Raw genomic sequence first — 27,644 nt, 5'->3', positions numbered from 1 at the left:
GGTGTGTGGCCAGACCAGGATGCATGGGACCGTTACAAGCTACACTGTACGTTTTTCCAACCGGCAGAATCATGAGGGAGCTGCTCAGTCTTTTTAACCCCTTCAGTATTGGGATACATTTTTACCTGTGGTTTGGGTATGATTAGGCGATTTTATTGGCAATAGGAAGGGTCTATGGAGGTTAGAAGATTAATGGCCAGTCTTCACGATTTTAATACCCAACATGAGTTTCTGAAGCGACATGAAATCGTCAAATAGTAACCAGAATGAATATAGAAACACATCATGGTTCTGAATGGGTTAAGCAGAGGAAATTTATATAATGCAGATTGTGTATGGTTTATTTATGGAGTGTAGCTGCTTTGGTTGCCTGGGTACTCGATTATATAGACTTAGCAGGTGTTAATGGGTAGTGCAGTACAGATGTCCGTATTTAGAAGCACTTTGCTCTCTCGCCACGACTATTTTCCAAGGCCACAGAGATGACTAACCGGGTTTTCAAGAGTGTTTCTCCTGTTAATCATGTAAATATCTCGTCAGTCGGCCTCTAGAACCGTAAAAACACCTTAAGAACTCGTGTAAATTGGGATAAACCTTTCGAAATAGTGGAGAAGCACAGAAGTGTTTGAAAATATGAGCCAGAGGAGTGTGTTGGCGACAGGCTGTGGAGAAAGTCGGTTGTTTGTACAGCTTCATTCATCCGTACACTGATTCATGAAGTCTTGTTATTCATTGCATTTATTTATTTTATTATTTTTTTTTATCGTGTAGACTGAACTGGCTAAGTCTTTTTGGGGGAATGACGTCTTTTGATATTTTTTTTATAGTCATATTTAAGCTTTTATTTTTCGTATTTTCTAGGGCAGACTCTTCAACACGTAAAAATGTGACCACAGTGTTTTTATTTATTTATTATTTTTTTTTCTGGAAACGCTTGGAAATTACTGTGTATTTTATGTAGTCGTAAACCTCAAATTTTCAGGCAAAAATTTCTGTGAATAATATATACGGCATTACATTTTTCCAGTGCTTTCTTTAACTTTCAATACTGGGACATTTTTACCTTGAGATTTGTGAACTATTAAATTTTATTAATATTAGGAAAGATCTATGGAGGTCAGAAGATTAATGGCCACAGTCTTCACTATTTTAATCCGCCCACATACGTTTCTGAAGCTGTATAAAATCACCATATAGTAAGCAGAATGAATATGGAAACATGTCATGCTACTGAAGGGCTTAATACTGGTAAAATGTTGGTGCATGCAACACACACACGCACACACACACACACACACACACACACACACACACACACACACACACACACACACACACACACACACACACACACACACACACACACACACACATATATGCATGCAAGCTGTAATGATCCTCCTCGCTTCCATTAGCTTATGAAATCAAGTCACGTCCTTCACTGCTGAGCGTGGCCTTAGTGTGCTTTCTGCAAGACACAGTGTTTAGTGTTTTGCTGAGGCATTAAGTGTTCTTCTGGAGGCACCTGGCGGGGGGAGGAGGAGCAGCTGGCGACCTTGGAGCACCGACAGCCTTCCTCGCGGCGGCTGGTTGGCTGCATGCTATCTCCTGCCTCGCTGCACGCCGTGACGGACCACGTGTATGAGAGAGAGAGAGAGAGAGAGAGAGAGAGAGAGAGAGAGAGAGAGAGAGAGAGATTTTACTGCCGGATAATGATCGTGAAAGATGTATTGCAGTGATCTCATGACGTGTTCACTCATAATGTCAGATAAATTATATATAGGCTGCACTCTGTGGCTGCTGCTGCTGCTGTTACTACTACTACTACTACTACTACTACTACTACTACTACTACTACTACTACTACTACTACTACTACTACTACTACTACTACTACTACTACTACTACTACTTATCGTTGAACACACAAGCGGATACAAGATAAAGACTTTTCCTCGCCTTTCTCTCTTTTCCTCCTTTCACGTTGGGTTGATAAAACTTGACTAACCTCCTTTACCAATTCTAGCTCTCTCTCTCTCTCCTTTCCGTATAAAAATTCGCGAAAGAATAGTGAAAAAATAAGAATAATAGAGACAGCATGGATAGGGGTAAGGCTTTCTTCTTCCTCTCACCTCAATTCTGTCCAACTCCCTAATGCAAGAGCTAACCAGTACTCTCACTCATTCATACCTTTCTCTGGTGAACTCTGGAACTCCCTGCCTCCTTCTGTATCTTCCTACGACTTGACTTCACTTACGAGGGAGGTTTCAAGACATTTGCCCTAGACTTTTGGCTAACTCTACTAACCTTTTAGGGAACTGGCATTCAAGTGGGGCCTTTTTTTTAAACCTTCTGTTCTCCCTGGCTAGCTTCCCCTCTTGCATCGAAAAAAGGATCATGAATAGTGGGTTTAGCTACGAGGATATTTTGAGTAGAGGGAAATAGGGATGAAATAGCCATTAGGTGCAGGTATTTTGGGTTTATAGCGCCTTTACTACAGCAATGTGTGAGATTGGCCAGTGAAAGGGTGATAGACGTGACATTGGTGAGGGGAGAGTTGTTATTTGCAGTGGTGGGGAATGGCGCACGCGATGAGGTATGTTGTGAGTATGATAGCTAATTCTCTCTCTCTCTCTCTCTCTCTCTCTAGTTTTTTCCATCGTTAACCAGCATCGCGAGTGTTTTGCTTGAATGGCTGACGAAATAAGTGGAATGAACGACCTCTCTCTCTCTCTCTCTCTCTCTCTCTCTCTCTCTCTCTCTCTCTCTCTCTCGTCATATTTTCTTTTGTATGCTGTCTTGTATAAAACTTACCCTAGATAGTCTAATTCCTATTTAATTATTAGCACACCTGATGTTTTGCTAATCTTTATGAGCGATTACCTGTACAGCATTCATTATAATCAAGTGCATCTTTCTATTAACGTCCTTGTGTCGTTCAGTAAGGTCTTGTGTTCTTCGTGCGAGTGTTTAGCGAGTGTTTACTGTGAGAAGCCGCTGCGACTGTGTACTTTGGCTGTGAGGGCGAAGGTGGTCTGTGGTTCTCGCCAATAGATTCGTACTGGCCGCTGAGTTTTTCGTGGCGTGGATCTCTGCGGTGCACTGGACAGAACAGCGTGTAGGTATTTTTAGATCCGACGGCTGTTGTGAGAATTGAGATGCAGCGTTTTTTTTTTTTTTTTGTGTGTGTGAGAGAGAGAGAGAGAGAGAGAGAGAGAGAGAGAGAGAGAGAGAGAGAGAGAGAGAGAGAGAGATTAAAAGCATCATTACTTAAAACCACTCTATAGTTTTTGAAGTCGAACTGTTAACTAAATACCAAATCAGTTTAAGATAAGCCACTGTTCCAATACTAACGTTAAAATGAACCTCCTTGTATAGAGATGAAGGAAAAGTCACGTGGTTATAGAGAAGTGGCGGGAAAAAGGTGAGGTAAGGTAGTGGAAGGAAGGAAGGAAGGTAAGGGCTTGTGTCGCATCATCAGTGTCGCAGCTGTCATCCCCCTTACAAGGCTTCCTGCTCCCTCACCTCGCCTCTTCCGCCCTCTCCCCTAGCCATCTTCGGGAGTGAGATCATGCTTCCTTCCACCTCGTCCTGCGCCCTCGCCCTCGCCCTCTTGCTTTCCTCCATCCATCACCATCACTTCCTTCCTCATCTGTCATCATAAACCTTGTCTCCTTTCCTCTCTCTCTCCTTCACTCGTGTCTCTCTTCATCTGTCTGATATTAGAGTATTTGAGTGGTCCCCTCCTTTCACACACCTGTAAGAAGGAGGAGGAGGAGGAGGAGGAGGAAGAAGAGGAGGAGGAAGAGGATGCACTTATGAGGTGAGTAGAGACCATGAAAGGCAAAAGAGTCGCATGAAATGAAGATGAGTAAGTGAGGTGGAGGAAAGGGTTGTGGCGTGGGGTGGCATGGAGGTGGCGTGGGGGTCGAGGCTCCTCCAAGCATAACGAGAAGCACATGTTTAGGGCGGCGGGCTGAACACATGAGCTGCCAGATGATAGAAATGGTAGTAGTGGGGGTGGTAGTGGTGGCTGTGGGTGTGTTGCATTGAACCATCAAACCTTCCTGTCACCGGCCACTGCTTGGCGTCTCGGGGTCAGCGTCAGGTTGCATAGGGGTGGGAGGGGAGGAGGGAGTCGCAGGGAAGCATCAGGTGGGTACTGGGAGGTGTTGGTAAGGCAGTAAGGGAGTGTGTGTTCTCCCACCACTACCACCACCTAGGTACTGATTGGGGTGTGATAAGATGAGTGTGTTTGGAGATAAGGTGTGCTGTTTATCAGTCATTTACAGTACAGTGCGTCTCCTCTGAGTTGTCTTCCATTTGCTTGTTACTTAACCTCTTCAGTACCACGACGCGTTTCCATATTCATACTGCTCGCTAATTGACAGTTTTGTACAGCTTCAGAAACTTATGTGGGGGGTTGAAATAGTGAAGACTCTGGCCATTATTCTTCTGATCTCCATAGACAGTTGACATTATAAATAAAATCGTATAATTGTACCCAAACGCAGTCAAAAAAACGTCCCAGTACTGAAGGAATTAAGACGATGGTTTGTTTTATTTTGCATTGGTTTGCATTTATTTTCATAGCCACTACCTTTCCAGTCCATGTCTTGATTATTTCTTGTGGTTTTCGGTTCAGGAAATGTCTTGTTTCTTTTTGTCGTTTACTTAAGAGAGTTATATATTTTTTCCAGTATATTCAATCTCATTCACGAAAGTTCTAGCGTTGTATGAATATGGCGTCTTTTAAAATCCTTCAAATCAACAAATTTATGAGTTATGCATGTGAAGCACTACTAATCGTGGTCCTGGAAAACTGTCGTGTTGAGAGTGTAAGGCGTTTTATGATTACGGGTGCTACTCTTTCCTATTACTCCATTTTGGCTGATATTTTCATGCACAAGTTGAAAAAAAAAGTTTGATATCCGTGTATGGCTTTATAATGAACCTCGCTGTGCCTCTTCGTTCTTGTTTCTGGCACTTACTCTGTCTGGCTCACAGCTCCATGCATCAAGCTAAGTGAAAAAAGGAGAGAAGCTGAAGCATGTGCCACTCTTACTGCGGCTGATTATATATAGACCAGGGTGGCTAGGTAGCAGTGAGAGAGGAGGGAAGACAGAGAGAGAGGCGACAGGGTATGTATGTTGTAAGGGAGATGGGGACGTAGCGAGCCAGGCCATGTATTCAGAAACGCTTTGCTTTCTCACCATCACTATTTTCCAAAGCCACAGAGATGATCAGTGGGGTTTTCAAGAGTGTTTCTCCAGTTAATAATGTAAAACTCATGTCACTCTGCCTCTTGAACCGTAAAGACATGTTAAAAGATTTCTGCCTCTTGAACCGTAAAGACATGTTAAAAGATTTCGTGTTAGTGTAAAATAGAGATGAAGCACAGAAGTGTTTGAAAATACGGACCACTGCGGTTCACCTTCACTATTTCAAAAGGCTTTATTTAAATTGACATGAGTTTTTTTTAAGGTGTTTTTACGGTTTAAGGGGCAGAGTGACATGATTCCTACATTATGAACTGGAGAAACACTCTTGAAAACCTAGCTAATCATCTCTGTGGGCCTTGAAAAAACAGCCACTCGTAACACACACCATCCATCACCACGCGAACATTCTTTACCTAACGTTCTGCCGTGTCTTTCATGGCTGCTACGGAGAATAAGCAGTGAGGGACGGCAACACGATCTATATTGAGCAATTACCTGTGCAGACCTGTTCGTTGGTGGGCGGAGTGTTGGCACCAGTAGAAGGGACGGCGGCCAGGGTTGTTGTCTCGTGCTTCCTGTCATGCACAACAAGTCTCGGCAGGGCGTGATGTGCCTGTCAGCGGGAACAGAGAGGCTAGTCAGACCGTGGTGTGGCTGCGGCTGGGGGTGTGGTAGGCGTGGTGGAGGGTATGAGAGGGTGGTGATGTGATGGTGATGTGGTGGTGATGTTTGGCTTCTGTAATACGTTGGCAGTGTCTTTTCTGTGTAGTCTTTGTTTATGTTCATCAGTTTTATTGCTTGTGTGTTTATTAATTAGTTCTCTCTCTCTCTCTCTCTCTCTCTCTCTCTCTCTCTCTCTCTCTCTCTCTCTCTCTCTCTCTCTCTCTCTCTCTCTCATGTGTGTGTGAGTGTGACTGATTTCCTTCCATCTCTCATTCTCTTTATCTTCATCCCTGATCAATTTACATATAAACACTCACACACATCCATTTATTTTCTTTTATCCATCAATCGTAACTATAACCATTACCACCGTCACTTCCATTACCATTACCTTCAAAACGGTGACTCACAGTGACACGCGGTTCGTAAAAATAATAATACTCATTCATTACATCGATTGGGTAAAGAGAGAGAGAGGAGAGAATAAAGAAAAGACAGGATAGTGAGGGAGGAAGGGAAGGCATCTGGAAGTTTTGATCTTATCTCAGGGGTGACTCAGCCAACCATGCCATCATCGTTACTATCAGCATCGTCATCTTGTAGACACTCGATAAGGAAGCTGATACCCGCCGCTGCTCCGTTGATACAAGAGAAGCTAATAAAGAAAACGATAATTGGCTGGGATTTTGTTGGGTTCTCTTAGTGTTTCTCATCTTAGGACAGGCTACGTGCTGGGAGGAGGAGGACGAGGTGGTGGTGGACGAGAAGGTGGAGTTGTGTAAGGGTGGAAAAAAAGTCGAGAACAGAAGGAAGAGAGAGAAAAAAGGATCATTATTAGAGAGAGAGAGAGAGAGAGAGAGAGAGAGAGAGAGAGAGAGAGAGAGAGAGAGAGAGAGAGAGCGCACTGTTGAGCTCAAATAGAGGTTTATGTAGATGGATCTGCTTACTAACCCAAGTTTTCGTCTGAATTTAAAGCACTGTGAGTATTTTTTAATGTAAGAGGAAAAAGAACTGGCCAAGGGAAACAGAAAACGAAAAAATAAAAGAAAAAATGGCCCACTTAGATGCCAGGTCTCATGCAGGTTCGAGAGAGAGCTAGCTGTAAAAAAAGGTATAAATGTCTTGAAACCTCCCTTTTTAAATGGTCAAGTCATTGATACAGAACACTTGAGCGACGTCAGGACAGAACATGTAGGGTGATGATACGATGTTTAATAGTGAATCAGACACTTCAATGATAGATAACTAATCTCTGTGTGGGCGATGGGGATGTTGTCAGGTGGAGGGAGAGAGGGAGAGAGGGAGGGCAGACACTCGGCCAACAAGTACACAGGGCCTCAAATGAATCATCCAGACATTTAAAAGGATCTAATGTCGTGATAGGAAGCACATACTATTGTTAGCTATATATAATTCTTGGGCAACAGACTCGTAGTACATGCCACATTGGAGTTAGCAAGGCAGTAATTAGAATAACAGACTTTTCATCAAGACATTTAAAGTCTAAGGTCGTAATAGGAAACACATACTACTGTTGTATATAATTCTTGGGCAGCACACTCGTAGTACATGTCACACTGGAAGAATTGGCACGGCAGTAATCAGAATAACACAGACTTTCTTTAGCGTTTGAGCAAATATTTACATACCGAAAGATAATATGTATTTATCTTGTACTTTTCAATATATTTGTTTGTTTATCTATCTACGAATAATTTCCATCACCGAGAGAGAGAGAGAGAGAGAGAGAGAGAGAGAGAGAGAGAGAGAGAGAGAGAGAGAGAGAGAATCTTAAATAATCACGTAACCCTTCAGCTGCCTTCATTCTAACACTAAATAAAATACTGTGATGCAGACACACTGACAGTAAAATAAGTGAATGATAGAGGAATACAAACCTTTAAATCCCTGTCGTTACATTTCAACTCAGAGAAATCAAACAAGATACAGAAATGAAGTAACACGTACCACATTAACAGGCTAATGGCACATGACACTATAATCTACACACACTCGTTACCAGGCAGTGCAATGCGAGCCGATAGCCAGTGCCTCTTATGCTCCTCCATTTCACCATATCCACGTGTCCAAAGATCCCGTTAAGAAATATGTTATTGCCTGAAACAGCGAGGGGAAGTGCAGATGACACGTCCCCGGCATAATACATACCATCATGTACGTGGAAAGTATGCAATTTCAGAAGAAGAGGTGATTGCACTGCACGGGCGCCCCACTCTACTCCAGCCCTGCTATTCTCGGCCTGTCATTCCTCCTCCCGTGTCTGTAATCCATTTCCTCCTCGCTGTCCGGTGAAGGGAGTCATTCTGTCGGTCAATGAGTTCAGTGTCCTTGATGACTCGTCGCCTTCTCGTTATCTAGACAATCGGGTGATGGACAGAAAGGTGAGGTGATGTGTGGGAAGGCTTATCCCCTTTCAGTACCATGACGCGTTTCCATATTCATTCTTTTTACTATTTGGTGGTTTTAGACAGCTTTAGAAACTCATGTTGGGGGTTAAAATAGTGAAGATTCTGGTCATTAGTCTTCTGACCTCGATAGATCCTTCGTAATGTCAATAGAATGGTTTAATCGTACACAAATCTCAAGGTAAGAATGCGTCCCAGTTTTGAAGTGGTTTAAGGGGAAAGTTTTGTAATTTGGAGCAATTTAACATGGAGTTGGTAAGTTTTAGTTTTCATATTCTTTTCATTAGTATATTTTCTTAGTTTTGCTTGGTTGATTGGTTGTTTTCCTATCCTTGTGTCTTAGTGTGTGGGTCTGTACATCACACACACACACACACACACACACACACACACACACACACACACACACACACACACACACACACACACACACACACACACACACACACACAGGATTGACGTGTTGTGGAGCATTATGCACTAACACACGGAACACACATTTCACTCTCCCCAAACACGCGCCTCGCTTTCCAAAACACAAAGCACATTAACCACCACAGGCTGCATCTGACAGTGACGCCGCCTCTTTTTTTAGCCTGCGATTCACGGCACTTATGTATCTGAAAGCAAGCGTCCACACACACACACACACACACACACACACACACACACACACACACACACACACACACACACACACACACACACACACACAGAGTCAACGTACGATTCTCTCCGCAATATCCTTAGTCACGTTCAGTTAAACTCGATACCTCGTTCAGTTGAAGGTATGAGTCCAGTTCAACCACCACCACTACTAGTAGAACCTCGACTTGATTACACTACATAACCAGAAGAATTCCCTTTGTATGGAGTTCACTGTTGAATCTGAGACGAAGGAGGTGGTGAAGGAGGTACTGTAGGATGGGAGGAAGCTTGGCAGTGTAGCAGTGAAGTGTAGGAAGGGTAGGAACTAGGAGTGTGTACGCGTGTTTAGTCTATATAGGGTGAAGGAGGAAGTGTAGGAAGCAAGTGATTTATGCTGTGGGGTGTGAGAAGGAGGAAAGAGGAAGGAGTGAGTGCGTGGAGGTGAAACAGGGAGAGGAAGGAAGGAAGGAGGGGGGAAGGTTGGAGGGAAGAAAAAGCAATTGGCTGGTAAAACAGTTAAGAGAAGAGAGTAAAACCTGAGCTATATTTCCTTGTATTGTACGTGCAGAGAGAGAGAGAGAGAGAGAGAGAGAGAGAGAGAGAGAGAGAGAGAGAGAGAGAGAGAGAGAGAGAGAGAGAGAAGAAAATTATGGAGTTTATGCGCATTTTGGGAGGATAAGAAAGCAAGTAAGTTTAACAGGCGTGTGAAGGAGAGCAGGGAAGGTAAAGAACGTGAGAGAGAGAGAGAGAGAGAGAGAGAGAGAGAGAGAGAGAGAGAGAGAGAGAGAGAGAGAGAGAGAGAGAGAGAGAGAGAGAGAGAGAGAGAGAGAGAGAGAGAGAGAGAGGAAAAATATTGGAAGACCAGTATAGACTAAAGGGATGGCCAGAAGGAGAGAGAGAGAGAGAGAGAGAGAGAGAGAGAGAGAGAGAGAGAGAGAGAGCCTCCTTCAGGGGACCAGCACGCCCTAATGAATCCTTAGAGTGGGTCTGATTGTCCGCAGAGAGAGAGAGAGAGAGAGAGAGAGAGAGAGAGAGAGAGAGAGAGACTAATACCTCTTGCTGTCTGTTTCTCTGTTTGTATATCTGTCTGTGTCTTTGTATGTCTGTGTGTTTGTGTGTGTCTGTATGTCTTTCAGCATGTTTTTCTTTCCTGATGCTTGTCTGTCAGTTAATACTCCTGTCTGTCTGTCCTGCTTACTGCTTGTGTGTGTGTGTGTGTGTGTGTCTGTGTGAGTGTGTGAGTGTGTGTGAGGGGATGGTATTAGTGAGTGGGTGTGGTCTGTCTGTCTGCTTCCTCACTTTATCCAGTCATGCACCCATATCTCGCCCTTGCCCGCCCTTCGCCTGTCTGCCGCTGTGGACCACATGTTCTTTCTCCTCACCCTTACACGCCACTCCGTCTGTAAGTCTGTATGTCTCCTGCGTCTGTGAATCTCTGTGTGTTTCCTTCTCCGTCTGTCTCTGTACGTCTCCTCCGTCTGTCTCTATACGTCTCCCTTTCCTTGTTGAATTACGGAACCTATTTAGTACACCATGTTGATTTAGTCCTCCTTCTTGGTGACTTGTTCTATATCCATCTCTATGTTCTCTTAACCCCTTGAGTACCATGACGCTTTCCATATTCACTGTATTTACTATTTGGAAATTTTATACAGCTTCAGAAATTTATGTGGGGTATCGAAATAGCGAAAACTGTGGCCATTATTCTTATGTCCTCCATAGACCATTCCTAATGCAAATATTATCTAATCATACCGCCAAATGAATAATGATTAAAAATGTCTTAATATTGAATTATAGTTTTTCCCTTAAGCCTTAAATTATTCTCCTAATACAAACACAGCTGTAACATAATGCGGTATGCTTTGGTTTGGATTAGTGCAAGTAAACCATACGAGTCTATCAAGTTTGGTATTACACAAGAACGTAAGAAATTAAGGGAAGCTGCAAGAAGTCATCAGGTCTACACGTGGTAAACCCTTTATGAAAAATACCTTCCTATTTCTACCTATCATTCTTTTCTCTTCAACGCTCCCTTATGACTTTACACTAACAATGTGACTAATGAGTTTCTTCCATTCATATACCTATTTGGGAAAGTATCATCTCCATCTATATATCTGTCTAATCTTCATATTTCCACCTATCTCCATGTATATATCTGTCTAGTCTTCTTTTAAATGCTCCCTAATGATTTTACACTAATGATTTAACTACTGAGTCTCTTCCATTCATATACCACATTATTTGAGAACCAATTCCTTCCTATCTCTTTCTTAACCTCTTGGGTATCATGACGCGTTTCCATATTCATTCTGGTTATTATTTGGTGGTTTTATACAGCTTCAGAAACTTATATGTGTGGGATTAGAATAGTGAAGACTGTGGCCAATAATCTTCTATACCTCCATGGATCCTTCGTATAAATAAAATGGTCTAATCGTACACAAATCTCAAGGTAAAAAGATGTCCCAATATTGAAGAGGTTAGATGATACTCACGTGCTGTACTGTGCTGTATAGAGAACACAAGCTAGATTTTTACTCATTGTGGTGAGGAATAAAGGGGCAATGAATGTATAGAGTAGAACATATGCTAGGGTTTGACTCATTGAGGAATAAGATAAAAAGAGAAATGAAAGGAAAGAAAAAGGAATAAAGAAACAGAGCATAACAGGAAGAATAATGACTCGGGATGGGGGAAGGAGAGAGAGGAGGGGAGAATTTAGTAAAGCACATCAGTCGCCAGCTTTCTCCTTTTCCACCTGTTACATTCTCATTGCTAGTCTTCATTCCCAGCGTCTTCCTTCACTCTGGACTGTCTATTCGTGTTACATTTTCATTGCAAGTCTTCTTCATTCCCAGCGTCTTCCTTCACCCTGGGCTTTCTAGTGTGGCAAAGACAAACGCTCTCATCAAGCAGGTAATGTGTCTTGCTCCTTCTATTTACTAACCAGCCTGACCGCACAACACACCGCTGCTATTTTTTCCTTTTCTTTTCTCCCTTTCCTTTTTTTGGCGAGTTAATGGATGCGAGTGTTTTTATTCCTCTATTTCTCTCTCTTATAATTGCGATAAACGTGTGTATCTTAAAGTTTTCTCTTGGTGTGTGTGTGTGTGCGTGTGTGGTGCTTTCGTTCCATCGCGTGAGGTAGTTAAAAGAATGGATGGGTAAGAAAGAGAGGCGCGCATGGGAGGGAAACTTACTCGTACTTCTCAAACAAAAGTCTCGTTGCTTTTTCACGTGAAGAATATCGGGGAAAGTGAAAGTATGTGTCGAAATGAATAGATTAAAAAAATGAGACCTGAATAAATAGATAAAATAAATTAGGCCTATAGCTTTTATCTCCATACAGAATAGGTAGATAGATAGTTTTTATTAACCAAGATATTTACTAAGTTTTCTGGTTAAGCCCTTCAATACCAAGATGCGTTTTCATATTCATTTTGCTTACTATTTGGTGGTTTTAGAGACTTATGTGGGGTATTAAAATAGTGAAGACTGTGGCCATTAATCTTCTGACCTCCATATGTCAATAAAATCATGTAATCACGCCAAATCTCAAGATAGAAATGCGTCCCAGTACTGAAGGGGTTAATATATACTACACAATACACTATTTACCTGCCCCAGTTACAAGAAATATGTATTTAAATCTTCAAAACAAATAAGAGACATATATAAAGAATTAATTAACACAATACATAGGATGAAAAATTGAAAACAACAGACTTTTATGACCATACAATATATAAATTAAGTAGATGTATAGTTTTATTAATCTAGATAGCTACTTACTCTTCTCCTCAATATATAGACTTTTTTTTCCAGTCTAAATTACAAGAACTATATTAAAAGCTGTACAAATAGCTTCTTACTCTTCTCCTCAATAAATACAGCACAATTAACTATATTCTGATTCAAAATACAATAACTCTATATTAAATCTTCACAACAAATAAGAAACACATGCAAATAATTCAACACTACATTACATATTAAAAAAGGTCAAATAACAAGACTAGCTCCTTTTAAAATGCATCCTTGAAAATCCATCTGTTGAAATCCTGGTAATGTAAAGATACTCTATTACTGTTTTTCATTAGGTAACTTACTAACACCTTGGCATACATTGTAATCATATGTCTTCTCTCTATTCCAGGTACTTGTGAGGAGATGGTGGTGCTGGTGCTGGTGCTGGTGGTGGAGGCAGCTGTGGATGTGAGCTCCCGTGAGTGCCTCTGTATGGGACAAGTGTGGTGGGGTGGTTGGGTTGGAGGTGGGTGTGCTGGTACATATTCACCATTGTCGCTCACTTCCTCGTGTTGCCCAAGGACCTGCTGATCACCTCGCCCGCCGTGGCTGTGGTGAGGACACAAGGAGACTTAACCTAACTTTAACTGAACCTAACCTAACTTGACCGAACTTCATTTAACCAAACCTTAAGAAAAAAATATTTGCTTCGTGTGGTGGTGGTGATGTGGAATGCTGGGAAAAAAATGCTATGGGGATGAATTGAATGGGAAATGTGTTTTTTGGGGGGTTTTGGGATAAATGTCATGTATAAATTATGATGTTTATGATTATTTTCTCTCTCTCTCTCTCTCTCTCTCTCTCTCTCTCTCTCTCTCTCTCTCTCTCTCTCTCTCTCTCTCTCTCTCTCTCTCTCTCTCTCGTTAAAATCGGTAAATATGTTATACCATTGTGTGTGTGTGTGTGTGTGTGTGTGTGTGTGTGTGTGTGTGTGTGTGTGTGTGTGTGTCTGGGAGGGCCAGCGGTGTAGTCAGGCAGGCACACAAGAGCAGGCAGGCGTGGAAGGATATAAGTGTATTAGTATTGCTAACTCCTGTCATTGGATCTGTTTTATGGGCGCAGACCCTCGCGAGCCACCTGCGTGAGGCGTGAAAGGAGGCGTTGTGGCGGCGTTTAAGAGGCATCGTTGGCTCTTATAAGCAAAGGAGTTGGCTCTTTAACTCTCACTAAGCCCGTTATGTAGATATTCTGCTCATGATTTATTCGCTTCTTTGTTTACACTTGATAGTTTGAAAATAAGTAATAAAGAACATGTTTGGTTTTGTGAGCTTCAAGTTTAGTATTGTTTGTTGAGAATTCCTTTCATGTGGAAATTTTTCTTCTTTTGTTTACACTTAATGATTTGAAAATAAGCAATAACAAACATAATTGGTTTTCAGAAGCTTCAAGTTCAGTTTAATTCGCGGGAAATATATATATTTTTTATCGATTTTTTCATTTGTTTACAATTGATAGTCTGAAAATAGGCAATAACGAGCATAATTGGTCCGTAGAAGCTTGAAGTTTAGTATAGTTTGTAGGAAATGCCTTGTTATTATGGACTTTTTGAAATTTGTTTACACTTGAAATTTTCTGGACTCTTTCATTTGTTTACACTTGATTATCTGAAAATAACAATAACAAACATAATTAGTTTTTGGAGCTTCAATTTAAGTCTAGTTTGCAGGAAATACCTTGATATATGGACTTTTTTTGTATCAATATTGTACACTAATTATCTGAAAATAACAATAACAAACATAATTGGTCTTTACAAGCATGAAGTTTAGTCTAACTCGCAGGAAACATCTTTTATATGGATTTTTTTAAAATTCTTTTTAGGTTTGTTTTTTCCTCTTAGCGCATCTGATTATCTTCGAAGTGGACATTCTGAAAGAGGAAGAGCAAGTATTCAGTGTTCATTTCGCCAGTTGAGGACACAGCTGTTGGTGCGATAAGTGGCTGACTTCCCGCCATCGTCCTTCGTGCTTATGGATTCATTACCAGCTCAGGAACTTTTAATAACATGGCGCTGAAATAATTAAACTTTGAACACAGACTAGGAATGGTTGTATTAAAGCTATATGTGTTTTAAAATGCTTCGTTATTAACCAGGATGCAGTATTGTGTGTTTAATTGCCTTGTGCTGTTGTGGCTTGTGAACATAATTACCACGTTCTGTTTAATTTACTTCGAGATAAATACTTTTCTTAAAATTTCAACTTTATTCAGTAATCTCAATCTCTCTTAACCGTATTTCTTCCCTCCATCTAGTTTTCTATTTGCATTTCCCGATACATAATTACGAAGCTCTGTTATTTTACTTCTACATAAATACTTTCTTAAAACTTTCTTCACTAATCTCAATCTGTCAAGGCTTCCCGCTAAACTTTATGTCTTCCCTCCATCTAGTTTTCTATTTGCATTTCCTGATACATAATTACCAGGCTGTGTTAATTTACTTCAAGATAAATACTTTCCTTAAAATTTCAATCGGTCAGGGATTTCCGCTAAACCTTATTTCTTCCCTCCGTCTAGTTTTCTTTGATTGAACTGCATGAAACACTGTCATCAAATTTCTTCAAACCTTCGCTGAATCTCAATCAGCTGTCCGTCTATCCCAGCTTCCCTTATAAGCCTTACTTCACCCCTCCTTCTGTTCTTCCTGTGACCTGAACTCATTTAAGAAGGAGAGGTTTCAAGATATCTATCCCATTCTTTTGGCCAACTCTCTCGGATCTGCTCGGGGAATGGCATCAAAGTGGGCATTTTTTTGTTTAGTAGATTTTGTTGTCCTTTGCCGCATTTCTCCTTCTACTTGAAAAAAATAGAATCACATTTAACTCTTCAGTACTGAGACGCATTTTTTACCATGATTTTTTGGGTATGATGAGACGATTTTATTGACATTAGGAAGGGTCTATGGGGGTCAATAAAATTAATGGCCAGAGTCTTCAGTATTTAAATCCCCACATGAGTTTCTGAAGCTGTATCAAATCGCCAAATAAATAGTAACCCAAAATAACACTGAAAGGGTTAAATACATTAGTTCTCATTGTGTATCTCTGTCTGGCTGTAGCACGGTTAGAAGTTTTAATCTTGTGTACTTATAGGGAGTCATTTTATCACGGATGGGTTTGGTTCCCTCGTCACGCAGCATCATGGGACCCGTCAGTCATCTCTTAATCTACCCGCCAGTCACTCTTGTCTTCCTCGCTCTCTCTATACATTTACCTGGCTGTCAATCTGCCTGTCAGTCTGTTTGTGTGTTTATCTACGGTGTGTGTTACTTTTTTTTTATTTTGTGTGAATGTGGTGTGTGTTTATGTGATATGGTTATGTAAGTTTCTCTCTCTCTCTCTCTCTCTCTCTCTTTCTCTCGCTGGAAATAACTGAAGATAGTGTTTGTCATAATGCTATTCATTTTTTTCTTCCTGCCAGCGTTAAAAATAAACCAAAAACACTCACAAAACTCTTCCACTTTTTTTATTCTTCTTCTGAGAGAGAGAGAGAGAGAGAGAGAGAGAGAGAGAGAGAGAGAGAGAGAGAGAGAGAGAGAGCATCGTAGCATTTCGAATTCACTAAACCGAACAGATACGAAAACATTTAAGGTGCTCATTCGAACACACACACACACACACACACACACACACACACACACACACCCAGAGGTAGAGCAGCACATCTGAGTGGTGGGCTGGATGTTATTGTCCGTGTGTGTGTGTGTGTGTGTGTGTGTGTGTAGGGCTTCCTTCGTCAGAGCGGCTTCCAACGGGGCTGTGAACTTGAACTTGCCAGGTGCTGTAAGAGAGAGAGCTCGTGTGATGGGTGGTAGTGGTAGTGGTGGTGGTGGTAGTGGTAGTGGTGGTGGTGTAGAGTATCCTTGCTTGTGTCGGGGGAATGATTGCGAGTGGGATGCGGATATGAAAAGATAAGTAGTGTTGCAGGGGAGGAGAGCAAGTGTGTAATAAAAATTAGGAGCGGGACTGTTGCAGGTGTGGGTGTAGAGTGTGAGGAAGTGTGAGGAAATGATTGTGTGGGGTGTTTGATGTAAGAGGAACATAAGGCGAATGAAGTGATGTATGTAGACTAACGCTTGTATTCAGAAGCGCTTTGCTCTAACCACGACAGTTTTCTAGGCCACAGAGACGATTAAGCGAGCTCTAAAGAGTATTTTTCCTGTTGGTAATGCAGAAACCTTAGTAACATGACACTAGAATTACAGAAACATCCTTAAAACCCGTGTCACTTCAATTAGAGCCATTTGAAAAGTAGTGACGGTGCAGCGGGGAAGTGTTTCAGGTAGGTGGTTTAAGCAGAACGTATGAAGGAGGAGGAAAGAGAAAATGAAGACTGTAGAAGGTGTTTAGATGCATTAAATAAATATATACCAGTGACAGCCGTAACAAAGTACTCTAAAGGCAAAGAAACGTGGATACACTGTACAGTAATACAGGAACAAACGAAATAAGATCTTGTAACGTTATATCTTGGTGACTGGTGAGTGGTGGATGGTGAGTGGCGAGCCGGGAAGGGTAGGAGTGTGTGTGTGTGTGTGTGTGTGTGTGTGTGTGTGTGTGTGTGTGTGTGTGTGTGGCATGTTTAGTGTGGCTTGCATCGTGGTGGGCGAGAGAGAAATTCCAGTCCAGTATAATGAAGAGCTTTCCCATCCTAGTGACGGCGCGGTGCAGGTCAATAAGACTCGGTTCCTTTGATCCATTACCGCCCCGACCACTCTCTGAACCCGTATTGTGGAAGTAAAGTATTAGTGACTCATTCATGACGTTGAATAAACACACACACACACACACACACACACACACACACACACACACACACACACACACACACACACACACACACACACACACACACACACACACACACACACACACGGTAGCTCAGTGGTTAGAGCGCTGGCTTCACAAGCCAGAGGACCGGGGTTCGATTCCCCGGCCGGGTGGAGATATTTGGGTGTGTCTCCTTTCACGTGTAGCCCCTGTTCACCTAGCAGTGAGTAGGTACGGGATGTAAATCGAGGAGTTGTGACCTTGTTGTCCCGGTGTGTGGTGTGTGCCTAGTCTCAGGCCTATCCGAAGATCGGAAATAATGAGCTCTGAGCTCGTTCCGTAGGGTAACGTCTGGCTGTCTCGTCAGAGACTGCAGCAGATCAAACAGTGAAACACACCCCTCTTTTAATTTATTACTCATTAGTGCTAAATTTAATTACTTGCAGTTTGATGTATTTCTTTAAATGTGGTTGTGATTGAAGAATAGGAGTAGTGAGAGAGAGAGAGAGAGAGAGAGAGAGAGAGAGAGAGAGAGAGAGAGAGAGAGAGAGAGAGAGAGAGAGAGAATAATGTTATGGCTTCACCGTCCCTCTACGATCTTACCTATCGGTGTCATTGAGTATAAATAACTTTGTTTTCTATGAGAGAGAGAGAGAGAGAGAGAGAGAGAGAGAGAGAGAGAGAGAGAGAGAGAGAGAGAGAGAGACGAGCCATGAAAGATGAAGTTTGTATTGTGTAAGAGAGAGAGAGAGAGAGAGAGAGAGAGAGAGAGAGAGCCATAAGAGGAGTCCCCATGACGGTGTTTGCAACTGGAGTGAAAGATGGACGAGAGGCGTGACTTTGGCCGCATTTCTGAGGAGTGAGTGCAGCAAACTAATCCCTCACGGTGTTGCCTCGCGTCGGTGCTGGGTAGAAGTGTCCCGGAGCCGCCACCACACCACAACGCTGATCACTCCCTGACAACCGTGCGCCACTAGAAGCATGTTGACCCGAGAACAGGGAGGCGATGAATCTAAACAGTGCCAGGACGTGTTTCCATATTCATTCTGCTTACTATTTGGTGTTTTTATACAGCTTCAGAAACTCATGTAGTGATTAAAATAGTGAAGACTGTGGCCATTAATCTTCTGACCTCCATAGACCCTTCCTAATGTCACTAAAATGGTCTAATCACACCCAAAACTCAAGATACAAATGCGTTCCAGTATTGAAGGGGTTAATGGTGTCAGTGCAGCATAGCGTTACTCAAAGATTCAGGTTCTGGTTCACGTTTTTTTTATTGCCAACTAAAGTGTTTGTGACGCAAATTACAATAAACAGTCTTTAATTAAATAAACATGAATTACGAATGTGCATCTCTCTCTCTCTCTCTCTCTCTCTCTCTCTCTCTCTCTCTCTCTCTCTCTCTCTCTCTCTCTCTCTCTCTCTCTCTCTCTTCATTTGCCAGAGGAAAACGTTGAATACTGGAGATTTTAGAGTATTTTACTGATAGACTGATGAACGCATAGATAGATAGATAGCTTGGTGATGAGTGTGACTGGCAAGTAGATAGATAAATGGATTAGTAAATAGATAGGATAGATATATAGAAAGGTAGATACACAGATAGATAAATCGATGAATGTATAGATAGATGGACAATAGATAGAGAGATAGGACAGGTATATAAATAGATTGTCAAGCAGATAGGTAGATGAATAAACTGTTAGATAGATAGGCAGGTAGATAAAATAGATACACACACAAAGGATAAACTAACTGAGGCATAGCCAGATATATAGAAAGACAGACAGACACACAGACAGAGAAATAAACAACAACCACCAATTGTAATTTCACACACACACACACACACACACACACACACACACACACACACACACACACACACACACACACACACACACACACACACACACACACACACACACACACACACACCAAACTAACAACCAACACAGACACTGATAATTTGCATAACATTCGCGCCTCAATAAATCATAGCTAAGTAAAATCGAAATAGCTAGTCATAATAGTCCCGGAAATAACGTATAATCCTCCATTATACGCTAAAAAGCAGTATGTACGACCGCCAGTGCAGGGAACGTGTAAGGGATTAGTGGGGGGTTAATTTGTGGCAGTGGTCATCAGGCAGCTCATGTTATTTATCGCGGTAGATTTCAGAGCTGGTATTCTCACCTCTGCGCCGCACTCCCACTATTTCAAAAGGCTCTCACAGAAGTAACGCGGTTTTTTACGAGTGTTTTGACGATTTAAATGACATAATAACATGACTTGTACATTATTAATAGGATAAATAATCTTGAGATCTCGGCTAATCATCTCTTTGGCCTCTGAAAACTGTTGTGGTGAGAGAGATAAGCGTTATAAATACACGCTTGTTGGTCTGTGCTCTGAAACGCTTTGCTCTCTCCATCACTGCTTTCAGAGGCTCCAGTTGAAGATACTTGTGTTTCTAAGGGTATTTTTATGGTTCTAGTTAATTTAACCCCTTCAGTACTGGGATGCATTTCTACCTTAAGTTTTGGATGTGATTTGATGATTTTCTTGACATTAGGAAGAGTCTATGGAGGTCAGAAGATTTCCAAAGGCTCTAGTTGAAGATACTCATGTTTTAAGGGTATTTTTATGGTTTTGGTGATGGATTAACAAGATTTCTAGTTTATCATAAGGAGAAACTGTCTTGAAAATCGGGTTAGTTGTCTTTGAGGACTTGAAAGATTGTCGTGGTGAGAGAGGAAGGCGTTTCTAGATATGGCCCTTTGGCGTTCATGCGTTACAGTGATCCAATGAATAAATACAGACATATAGAAAAATCATGGTAGAACATTAATTAATCATACGTTACTGTTTTGCAATTAATAAACAAATAGGGAAAAATCATGCATGTACATTAATTAAACTCCACGCTAACCACGCTAATTCAAACAGAGTATAATCCACACCATTTAGACGCGAAATCCAGACTGATTGTTGGCATTGTATGAGTGTGTGGCGGCAGTCAGTCTGGATTACAAGCTTTTAAGTAACCTATTCTTTAACCCCTTCAATGCTGGGGCACATTTTTCATCATGATATTTGTGTAGATTTAGACCGTTTTATTTACATTAGGAAGGGTCTATGCAGGTCAGAAGATTTATGGCCACAGTGTTTGCTGTTTTAACCCTTTCAGCACCATGATGTGTTCCCATATTCATTCTGCTTACTGTGTGGTGATTCTATACAGCTTCAGAAACTCATGTGTGGGATTTAAATAGTGAAGACTGACCATTAATCTTCTGACCTCCATAGACCCTAAATAATGTAAATAAAATCGTTCAGTCATACTCAAAACTCAAGGTAAAACTCCATTCCTGTATTGAAGGGGTTAAGTATTCTATCGTTTAAAGGGAGAGAGAAGTCGACGTGTTGTGTGCAAGGAGATAGACCCTTACTGCCTCACCTCGGTCACACCACGCCAACACTCACCAGTCTTCCCCGGCGATTGTCAATGTGGTTTAGTTTTCTGAGTATGATTCGAGAGATTACAAGTTTTTCTGAGGTTTGTAATTCGTATACATTTAGGGAATACTGTTTTGGTGTCAGGAATGTGAGTCAGACGATGGTTACTGCTGGTTAGTATGTGATGGGTTAGTTTCTGCTCCATGTCTTAGAAATTCATGCGCAAGAAATTAACACTCTTATCCTACAGAGAACGTGAATCTGTGTCTTGCTTGGCGATGGGTGCTGTTGTTTACTTTTCTTACCTACGTGACTTCTCTCTCGCCCTTGAAATTTATATACAACTTGAGAATACTCTTATGGTGCAGTAAACTTCATTGTTCTCTTAATTGATGGCATCTCCCGCGTGTTTATTTACTTTTCCGAACCTTAGAATCCATACACAACTCATTCAATTGCTGAAGAGATCAAGCTGCAGTCATTGTCCCGTATCCTCAGGCTGTACGGGAAGTCATTAGTGGTTTTAAGGCATATTTTCTTGATTCTGTTGTAGGTTTAATAAGTAATCTTCATCATTTACGAGGACATCTTGAGGATACAACTAATTATCTTTCAGGTCTTTGAAAGTATTTTTAATGAAGGTTGAAAGACCCACATAATGAAGCGTTTCTACATCTCATCTCTTCCATGTATGACGCTTCTAGTAAACTCTCTGTTGTCTCATAAGTATTAGTTTTCAAAGACCACAGAGATGATTAGCGTGGTTTTCAATGGTATTATATTCACGGTAACGATATAGAATCCTTGTCTGTATCATGAAAAGCCTGAACAACCTCCACTAGATCCAGTTATACATAGAGAAACGTGTCATAATGCGAACCTTTAAACCTTCATTAGGAATACCTTCAAGGACCTCAAAAATCATTAGCTAGTTAAAGATGTATCAGATAGGTTAGTAGTGAAGGGAAGGTGGTTCTGATAGGAGTGATAGGGTTGATGATACGTGGCAGTGCTTCTTGATTATGGAAGGATGGTTTGAATAGCAGTGAAAGGGTTAGAAATACAAGACAGGAAAGGTGGTTAAGGTAGCATTGAAAGGATTAAGAACACGAGGCAGTGCTTTTGAGTAAGGAAAGATGGTTCAGGTAGCATTGAAAGGGTTAAGAATAAGATACAGTGCTTTTTGAGTAAGGAAAAATGGCTCAGGTAGATGTGAAAGGGTTACAGACACGAGACAAAGAAAAGATGATTATGGTAGCAGTGAAAGGGTTAGGAATAAGAGACTGCTTTTTTGAGTAAGGAAAGAAGGCTCAAATAGCACTGAAAGGGTTAAGAATACGAGACAAAAATGTAGATATGTTAACAGTGAAAGGATTAAGAATACTAGTGAGTGCCTTTTTATTTTTTAATTAAGAAAAAATGGCTGAGATAGGATTGAAAGGGCAAAGAATACAAGGAGGCGGTGGACAGTGTTAGGCAGTGTCCCATGGTCGCGTTCTGGAGGTGAAGGAACGCCGGCCTGACTCCCACGTGTGTCTGGCTGGTTCTCACACCGGACAACAAGCCGCTGATGGATGGACGCGATCATTATACCACTGCTGGCCGCCATTGGGTTACCTGCGTCACGGGAGCTCTATTAATTTAGATCTACGGCCGCTGTATCACCCCGAAGCCGCTACCGCCACTGCCACCGCCGCCTGCCTTGCGTCCCTCAGCATTTATTGAATGTATGGGAATGTGACTCGTGGTGTTGTTTATGAGTGTTGGTTGTGAATGGAAAGTTTGTTATTGTTGTTGGTGTTGATGATGGTGATGGCGATGGTGATGGCCTTGTTTTTTTGTTGTTGTTGTTGGTCTTTTTCTTCTTCATCATCATCATCATCTTCTTCTTCTTCTTCTTCTTCTTCTTCTTCTTCTTCTTCTTCTTCTTCTTCTTCTTCTTCTTCTTCTTCTTCTTCTTCTTCTTCTTCTTCTTCTTCTTCTTCTTCTTCTTCTTTTTCTTCTTTTTTTCTTCTTTTCTTCTTCTTCTTCTTCTCCTCCTCCTCCTCCTCCTCCTCCTCCTCCTCCTCCTCCTCCTCCTCCTCCTCCTCCTCAACAACAACAACAACAACAACAACAACAACAACAATACAGTAGCGTTGGTAATGGTATACTTCGTGGTGGTGGCGGCAAGGCATGGGGAGCACCGTCAGCGTGAGGGAAGCGCGTTGAGTGAGAGGCCTTACTGCCGTAGATGGATGGGAGGAGAGGCAGGCAGGTAGGCAGGTAGAAAGGCAGCCACAGGTGGTATACGTATAGGAAGAATGGGAGAGGGAGGGCTATTGCTGCTAAGTCTATAAGTGTTAGTGGTAGTAGTGGTGGTGGTGGTGGGAGGGGTAGTAATTTCATGCCATCTCTTATTATTCACAGGAAAACATTGATAGTTGTGCAGGATTATGTATATATATTTTTTATAGGTATTTGTCAAAGGCCTTTGTTTAATGTAGTTACTCTGTTAAACTGTGGAATTCCTTGTCTGTTTCTATATTCTTTCCTGGGTATAACTTGAAGAGGAAGAGAAGTAGTAGTAGTAGTAGTAGTAGTAGTAGTAGTAGTAGTAGTAGGAGGAGGAGGAGGAGGAGGAGGAGGAGGAGGAGGAGGAGGAGGAGGAATGAGGAAGAATAAAAGAAGAAAAAGAAGAAGAGGAGAAGAAGGAGGAGGAGTAGGAGGAGGAAAAGAAAGAAAAACAAAAATTTCAAGACATTTCTCTGATAACAGTTTAACGTTACTCTCTGCAGACTCTTTTTGAAGTTCTATCACTCCAATTTGCCCTTTTTCCCTTTGTATTGCTCGATACCATAAAGAAAAAACACTGCAGAGATTCAGAAATACGAGTAAACGATAAAATTCACGATAGAAAGAACACAAAACTTGAGAAATTGAACCCTCGGAGCTGTCAGGCGAAGATTTAGTCTATTATATCTAAAATTCACGATAGAAAGAACACAAAGCTTGAGAAATAGAACCCCTGGAGCTGTTCAGGCGAAGATTTAGTCCATTATACCTCGCGTACTTATGCAGAGGCCATAAAACACCTCAGTGCAGGAAATGTACTCGTGAGAGAGCGGTTTCTTCAGCAGGACATTGGCGTGCTGTGAAGTTCGTTTCCTTGGTGAACTCATTTTTATACCGGTTGACAGTGAGACGCCCGGACATTGAGAGGTTGGGGAGCTGTGGTGGAGAGAGACGCCAGGTAACGGAGAGAAAGGCGCAGGAAGGTGAACTGGTACGAAATGAAGACAATTATAAGGAGTGTGAAGATTGTAAAGGATGAAAGGGAAATAGAAGGAAGATGAAGAGAATGAAAGATAAGGGGATGGAAGTGGATGGGATTAAAGGCAAGGAAAAGGAGGAAATGAAGCTAAGTAAAGAGGATAGAGAAAGGAAAGGAAATAGGAAAGAAAGGGCGAAGATAAGGAAAGTGGAAAGGGAATACTAAGATAAAGAAATGGAAAGGGAATCTTGATAAAGTAAGGAAAAATGGAGAAAAAAAGAAAAGAATGACGAGATAGAAAGAGAAGAGAATTTAGTTAAAGAAAAGAAGAAAAAAATAAGGGCCGAGGAAGAAAAGCGAAAAATAGAAAGAAAATGGAATGATAGGAAATGAAATGAAGACAAAGATGAAGAAAAGATGGTAAGGAGTGAGGGAAAAGAAAAAGTAAAGGAGGAAGAGAGTAGAAGATAAAATTTAAGAAGAGGAAAGTGAAAAAAAGATAATAAGGAATGAGTAAGAAGGAAAGTAAAAAAAGAAAACGAAGAGAAAATTGAATGGACTTGAGGAAAAGTGAAAGAAAAACTAAGTGAAGACAGAAAACAGTAGTTAGTAGAAAGGAGGGAAAACGAGTAAAAGTGATCGGGGATGAGGAGGAAAGTAGGAAGGAGCGTGAAGTAGGGACAGTAGCCAATAGCCCTCTTCCCTGACAACGATTCCCAGCCAAGGCCAGCGAGGAGGGTTCGTGCAGAAAGTAGCCTGCGGGCGGTGGGCGGGCAGCGAGGAAGGGTTCTCACGCCACCTGCTAATCCACTTCCTTAACGGGCGACGAGGGATCAACGCCTGTGCTCTTAAACTTCGTGCCTCGTGTTCTTTTTCTTTTATGTAGGAGAGTAGACCTGACCTAACCTAACCTAACCTAACCTAACCCAACGTACCTAAAATTAACTTAACCTAACCTAACCTAACCTAACCAGTACTATTTTCAAAGGCCACAGAGATGATAGGTTGGTTGGGTTTCCTTGTATCTGAGTCGAACTGTTGCAGAAATCTTAATAGTTAAATCGTAAAACATCATTGAATACTGTGATCTCTGCCACTAGAATCTGTTATACATTGTTTGAGAGACGCTGAATGGTTTTAAAGTATTGGCTCTGGTGTAAACTGTTTCTTCTTTCTTTATTTCCTGTTGATGATATAAATGCCTTGTTGAATTATTGCGTAAGTCACAAAGCACTACTGAAAATTTGATTCCCACTAGAGTTTGAAGAGTGTGAATATACGGTGTACATACGGTGTTAACTCTCCTTAAGTCACAAAGCGCCACTGGAAACTTTATCGACCTCCACTTTAGTATGTTAAGACTAGTGGAAGAGTTTGAAAATACAGTTAACTTTCCTTTTCACCGTAAGTATTAGTGTTTTTCTTTATTTCTTCCCGTTGACGATGTAAAAACTTGATATTATTGCAGAAATCACAAAGCATCACTGAAAACTTTGACTTCCTCTATAATATGTTAAGACTAATGGAAGAGTTTGAAAATACAATGTACGGTGTTTTTTTTTCCTATTGACCATAAGTATTAGTGTTTTTTTTTCTTTATTTCTTCCCGTTGACGATCTAAAAAAAAACTTATGTTATTGCAGAAATCACAAAGCACCGATGAAAACTTTGACTTCCACAAGAATCCGTTTAGAAATAGTGGAAACGTTGGAAAATATAGTGTACATTGTTGTCTTTCACGTTGACTTTGTAGAAACCTTGTTGAGTTATTACTAGAATCATGAAGTGCCATTACAAAACTAGCAACTTCCACCAGAATATGGGCCTTAGTGGAGGATTTGAGGGAAGGTGAGCCAGGAGTGGAGGAGCGCCGGTGGAAAGCCCAACAAGAGGCATCGTTGGTTAAGTTAAGGAGGGAAGGTGAGGTGGAGGCGCTCCTACTGTGTACATCTGCTTTAATCTGGTAAACTTGTGATAAATATTGCTTCGTGTGCAACAAGTAATTGAGGCAGAAGAGGGGCGGGCTGCATTTTCGTTGGGGTAAACTTATATACATTAATTAAACTGAAGTCTTTTCTTTATTATTATCGCTTATGACTTGTGAAGTAGGATATTTAAACTACCGAATATCTTGATAAGTTTAACCTCACCTAACCTAACCTCACCTCACCTCACCTCACCTCACCTCACCTCACCTCACCTAACCTAACCTAACCTAACCTAACCTAACCTAACCTAACCCAACCTAACCTAACCTAACCTAACCTAACCTAACCTAACCTAACCTAACCTAACCTAACCTAACCTAACCTAACCTAACCTAACCTAACCTAACCTAACCTAACCTAACCTAACCTAACCTAACCTAACCTAACCTAACCTAACCTAACCTAACCTAACCTAACCTAACCTAACCTAACCTAACCTAACCTAACCTAACCTAACCTAACCTAACCTAACCTAACCTAACCTAACCTAACCCAACTCAACCTAACCTAACCTAACCTAACCTCGACCTTAAGTTGGAAACACAGAAGCAGGCAGGGAGTTCCAAAGTTTACCAGAGAAAGGTGTGAATGATTGAGAGTAATGGTTAACTCTTGCATTAGAAATTGGATAGTGTAGTGATCAGAGGGAGAAGAAATGCGGCGCTCGTGTGTGGCTGATGGCTTTGTTCCCGGCTACTCTCACCACATACCGCCGCCACTGACTCACTGACTGAACGGAGGAAAGGGAAGGATACAGCGAGGAAGAGGAGAGGCATGCAGTTAGCGAGATAGAAAAAAAGAAGAGAACAAAGAGCGAAATGTCCTTTGATCTTTATGAAGCTGGTGATAAGATATGCTATTTTAAAGTAAGGATAATGAAGGCGAAGTCGACTCTCCACCAACTCCTGCCTCCATTCGTGACTGGTAGAAAAGGAACGAAGGCAGCAAACGAAAGAAGAACTACCAACACTGCATCAACTCTCAGGACAAAATAGATAGCGCCAAATCAACAACTTTAACCTCTTTAGTGCTATGAGGCGTTTTCACATTCATTCAGCTTAGTATTGAGTGATTTTATACAGCTTCAGAAACTTATGTGAGGATTAAGATAGTAAAGACTGACCATTAATCTCCTGACTTCCATAGACCGTTCCTAATGTCAAAATGGTCTAATCATACACAAACTCATGGTAGAAATGCGTCCCAGTACTAAAGGGGTTAAAAAATCGATACTTTTATATGTATTTAAGTATGCATGTTGGATAAGACTGAGAATATGAACAGGTTTGGGTGGAGAGGGTAGAGGGGTGAGGTGGGGACGAGGAGGGAGGGGCGGTCAGTGTTGCGAGGGAGTGAGAGGAAGGGCACGCGTGAAGAGGTCGTAGGCAGGTAAGGTACAG

General features: G+C 41.5%; 1 protein-coding gene across 4 annotated transcripts in view; it reads left to right on the top strand.

The window, feature by feature from the left end:
- LOC123504415 overlaps nt 1–27,644 on the top strand; it is a 302,984-nt gene that overhangs the window by 23,775 nt on the left and 251,565 nt on the right. The window contains exon 5 of one of the 4 annotated variants that reach the window (XM_045254927.1): nt 13,122–13,394. The exons of the other annotated variants lie outside the window; for them this stretch is intronic. The gene's annotated coding sequence lies outside the window, so the exon portion shown is untranslated. Of the gene's footprint in view, nt 1–13,121; nt 13,395–27,644 lie in introns of those variants that run through there. 4 annotated transcript variants of the gene reach the window in all.

The sequence above is a fragment of the Portunus trituberculatus genome, chromosome 16 (assembly GCF_017591435.1).
Source record: "Portunus trituberculatus isolate SZX2019 chromosome 16, ASM1759143v1, whole genome shotgun sequence".
Classification (NCBI taxonomy): domain Eukaryota; kingdom Metazoa; phylum Arthropoda; class Malacostraca; order Decapoda; family Portunidae; genus Portunus; species Portunus trituberculatus.
Note: the sequence above shows the minus strand (reverse complement) of the source record. Positions and strands in the feature narration are given on the sequence as shown.